This window comes from Bombina bombina, chromosome 6 (assembly GCF_027579735.1).
Source record: "Bombina bombina isolate aBomBom1 chromosome 6, aBomBom1.pri, whole genome shotgun sequence".
NCBI lineage: Eukaryota > Metazoa > Chordata > Amphibia > Anura > Bombinatoridae > Bombina > Bombina bombina.
This window is the reverse complement of record NC_069504.1, coordinates 719635819-719640925: the sequence shown is the minus strand read 5'-3', so window position 1 is coordinate 719640925 and position 5107 is coordinate 719635819. Positions and strand designations below refer to the sequence as shown.

At 34.7% G+C, this 5107-nt stretch overlaps 1 non-coding gene across 1 annotated transcript; it reads left to right on the top strand.

The window, feature by feature from the left end:
• The first annotated feature begins 3101 nt into the window (after window positions 1–3101).
• On the top strand, window positions 3102–3174 carry TRNAR-ACG (transfer RNA arginine (anticodon ACG)). The gene has a single exon. It is a non-coding gene; the product is annotated as a tRNA-Arg (tRNA).
• Window positions 3175–5107: the final 1933 nt, after the last annotated feature.

Sequence of the window (5107 nt, the reverse complement as noted above, 5' to 3'; positions counted from 1 at the left end):
CTGATTAAAGTAAGATTTTACTGAAAGGGATTCTGTTAGTGAAAATGATAATTTAATGAATGTGGTTTAGTGTTTTTTTACTCTTTTACAGCAGGGTCGTTTTTGTATTTTGTTTACTCAAACTTTACACCCACTAACTTAGCAGCTTGCCTCTGTACTTCACACTAAATTATAGACTAATTTTCTGAACTCTCTGTAGCTCTGCTGTTTTATTACTTTAAAATGCAGTGCCCCCCCCCTTGTGTGTGTGTCTCTCTCTCTCTCTCTCTATACATCTCTCTCCTTATGTTTTGTTCTCCCCCATGGTCTCTTTCTCTCTCTGTCTCTCTTCCTCCCCCTCTGACTCTCATCCCTTAGGTAATGAAAGAATCTATAAGCATAATTTGCAGCATTAAAGTAAAAAGTATGTTTTAAATATATTTTAATGGGCATGGATTTCTAGATCTCATAATCAGAGCAAGCATTGTGTTATCTGGCAAGAGTTTCTGTTACAATCCTTTTAGACTAAAATCAGATGTTTACTAAGTTGACCAGTTTTCCAAGACACCATTTAAAGGGACATGAAACCCATATGCAAATTAAATAACTTTCCAATTTACATGTAATATCTAATTTTCTTTATTCTTTTGATGTCCTTTGTTGAAAATCATATCTAAATATGCTCAGTAGCTGCTGATTGGTGGCTGCACATAGATACCTCATGTGATTGGCTCACACATGTGCATTGCTATTTCTTCAACAAAGGATATCTAAAGAATGAAGGCGTATCCTAGCCACTGTATTATATGCAAATAGTGAATAGTGAGACATGATTAAGAACCTGGAATAGGTTTGAAACGTTGTTGGTTGATATGATGGACCCTGTAAGAAATTAATAAAGGTCTTTTAAATTTGACTGGAGGCTGGAAAACTACTTTTTTTGTATCCTAGCCACTGCCTCACCAGCCTCTGACATCACTGCTCCTTAGGGTATGGATACCTAGCTTATCCTATATGTATAGATTTAAAGAACAAAATCTAAGGAGCGCCTAAGAATGGGCTAAGGATGTTATATAAAATATTATATTATATTATTAGCATTTATTTTCAGCAATAAAACTAACAGATAAATATAGTTATAGATAATTCCAATTCCAATAAAAACATGGATCCATGTGATTAATAAATTAAAACAATATATTGCAATAGTCCTGTTAATCCAAATGGCAAGTGGATATTCCTAATAAAATTGTCCAAATAAGATTATTTTCTTAGTCCAATATGTAGGGATAGATGGCAATGGATCCTTAAGAAATCTCTAATATTGGATCTAGAAGATCAGTGTATAAATCTAGAATGAACTATATTGGACTAAGAAAATAATCTTATTTGGACAATTTTACTAGGAATATCCACTTGCCATTTGGATTAACAGGACTATTGCAATATATTGTTTTAATTTGTTATTAATCACATGGATCCATGTTTTTATTGGAATTGGAATTATCTCTAACTATATTTATCTGTTAGTTTTATTGCTGAAAATAAATGCTAATAATATAATATAATATTTTATATACACATCCTTAGCCCATTCTTCGGCAAATTGTTTTACTTCATTAGACAAAGAGACAAGGTCTTAATCAAACAAACATTTTTATTACCATACTTGAAGAGGCATGTCCTTCTCCACAGATATATTGAAGGCAGTTGTCCTTATTTGCCAGTGAGGATTAGCAAGTACAAGTAAGTAAATAAGTAGAAAACCAATACCTCCATATCAGTTTAAAATCCCATTTTTGTATTTCATGATTCATATAGAACATACATTTTTAAATAACTTTCTAATTGACATATATTATAAAAATTGCTTTGTTCTTTTTGTATCCTTTATTGAAAAGCAAGGAGGTATGGAACGCTATATGTAGCCGTTTTGCAAGAATGTTATCCAGTTACTATTTCCTGCATTGTAAAGCTCCAGATGCCTACCTAGATATCTCTTCAACAAATTCTCTTCAGAAGATTTTTGTTTTTCACATCCCTTTAACATTTTTTTTTCTAGCAGGGAAAAAAAAAACCATGGCTAGTGTAAATGCTCTTTTGTGTATATGATAGAAATATTCGATTACAATGCAACTGTAATAAAAATGTTTATGAAAATTAAATATTTCAATGCAATTTTCTAAATAGACTTTTTTTCTAAAATGTGATATGCATGGCTTTTTTTTTTGCTTGTTTTACATACACAGACTTATTAAACAATAGATAATTAAAATATTGTTGTTTAAACAACATTTTAATTTAATCATGTTAGTCAATTTAAGGTAATTAAAATGTTTCTAAATTAATTAATTGTTAAAAAAATAGTATAACAATTTCAGAAATGTTTTATCAGATAACAGGTTTGAACATCCTACAACACCAAAGATAATAAAAACTTTTAAACAAACTTTATTGACACAATTAATAGACAAAAGCAGGGAGGGGTGATTTATTTAGACAATGTTGGCCAAGAATTTTACCAATAATTGGTTCCATATCTTTATACAAAAACATGGAAATAGGTTACTGCATAGACCACAATGTAAATACATTTTAAATTATTTTTATTTATTTATTTTTGTTAGTTGATTTTACAATACATTTTTTATAGTAAATCTTTATATATTCATTTTTTATCATTTTAAAAAAAAAGTTTGTTACTTTTCTTACCTCAATTAATGAAACTCTTGGTAATGCTATGCCAAAGAATGTAGAGTTTAGAAGCCGGACCATTTTTGGTTCACAACCTGAGTTGTCCTTGCTGATTGGACAGCGCCCATATCAAGTGCTGCCCAGTGTTTGAACCAAAAATTGGCTGGTGCCTTAGCTTAAATACCTTTTTCAAATAAAGAAAGCAAAAGAACAAAGAAAATTTGATAATAAGGGTAAATTAGAAAGTTGCTTAAAATTGCATGCTCTATCTGAATCATGAAAGTTAAAGGGACACTAAATCCACATTTTTTCTAATGTGTATATGTTGCTATTAGAAAAGCTACAAAGCAACTACTAGAGGTGACATTGAAGAACTAACTATATTTCCCAGACTATTTCAGTAGAGTATAGAACTTTGATCAAACATGGGGCTGGTGGCGCAATGGATAACGCGTCTGACTACGGATCAGAAGATTGCAGGTTCGACTCCTGCCCAGCTCGAAATACTTTTTTTTATAATTATTATTTTACTTTTGGAAGAAAAAAAAATATATATTAAAAAAAAAATATAGAGCTGCTCTTTGAATGTCACATTTGAAATAAAATAAGGGATTTTCTACTGTTAAATTACAAAAAATAATTTATTAGGGATAATCTTGAGTAATAATTCTGAGATCATTTGCAGTATATTTTTTATCACTTTCATTCTCTGTATACACAAAACACAAAGCTATTGGTTACAAAGAAAATGTAATTTCCTATAGTGCTCTGAAATGCACCATTGGTGTATATAATATAATTTGCTACAACTAGTTTGTTTATGTAAAGCAGTATGTGTAATGTATACCAGAAGATTCATTTAATGGCTAGACAATAGTATTATGAAAAGCAGTAACGTTAACAGGATTTGCCCATTGATCCTAAATCTCAAAAGGTTAAAAAGCACCCAGACAATTCATATTTCTCCTTCTCTTCTACCTTCACCCCTGTAGCTCTTCGTGTTGCAGTTATCTATCGGCCCCCTGGCCCAGCTTCACAATTTCTGGACCACTTTGAAGCCTGGCTTTCACATTTTTTCTCTTGTAATGTGCCTTCTCTCATCTTAGGGGAGATGCCTGCTGCCTCTAAACTATCCCTTACCACCTCTTTTGGCCTGTCCCAGTGGACAACATCTCCAACCCACTGTGAAGGCAACTCCATAGACCTAGTCTTAACTAATCTCGGTGCCGTTTCCAACTTCCCCTTTCCTCTCTCTAACCACCATCTACTAACTTTCTCTACTACTCTAGCTACTACATCTTTGCAAGCCCCCAAAAAACTGCTACCTTGCAGGGATTTAAATGACTTGAATCTCACAGACTTTTCCACTCAACTGAATCCTCTGCTCTCCGACATTTCATCCCTCTCTTGCCCAAACCTCGGGGCTTTACAGTATAATTCAGCACTAAAATCAACACTTGACAAAGCTGCACCCTCCACTCTTTCATGTACATCAATCACTCGACGGCAACTGTGGCACACCAAACAGACCAGATATCTTCAGCGATGTTCACGGGCTGCTGAACGGCAGTGGAGGAAATCACGCACCTGTGCTGATTTCCGGCATTATAAATTCATCCTGAAGTCCTACAACTCTGTGCTCAGCCTGGCCAAAAAAGTATATTTCTCCTCCCTTGTATCATCTCACGCATCCAACCCCAGAAAGCTGTTTTCAACTTTTAACTCCTTTCTACGTCCGCCTGCATCCCCGCCCACTACCAACCTCACTGCTCAGATTATTGCTGATCACTTCAAAAATAAAATGGACACCATTAGAAAAGATATCTGCACCTCACACCCCTAAAACCCAGCAATCCTTCCCACCCCTTCTATTAACAAAACTCTATGCTACTTCCCTCCTGAAACAGACGAATTAGTTTCTGTACTCCTATCCTTGGCTCATCTCACAACCTGCCCACTTGACCCTATTCCTTCACAACTTCTTCCCTCTCTCTCTGCTTCACTAACCCCTACCCTAACTCATCTCTTTAACCAATCTCTCACCGCTGGCACATTTCCTGATACCGTCAAGCATGCGTCAATCATACCAATCCTAAAAAAGCCCTCGCTTGACCGCTCCAACACCTTCTAACTATCGACCGGTCTCCTTATTTCCCTTTGCTTTAAAAGTATTGGAACAACTGGTCTATAATCGGCTAACTCAATTTCTCACAACTAACTCCTTACTTGATGCACTGCAATCTGGTTTCCGACCTAAACACTAAACAGAAACCGCTCTTACTAAAGTAACAAATTACCTTTTATCAGCTAAAGCAAAAGGCCACTACTCCTTACTAATTCTTCTTGACCTGTCTGCTGCCTTTGACCCAGTTGACCATCCTCTCCTCTACTATACTACATTCATTTGGCATCTGAGACACAGCCCTCTCCTGGT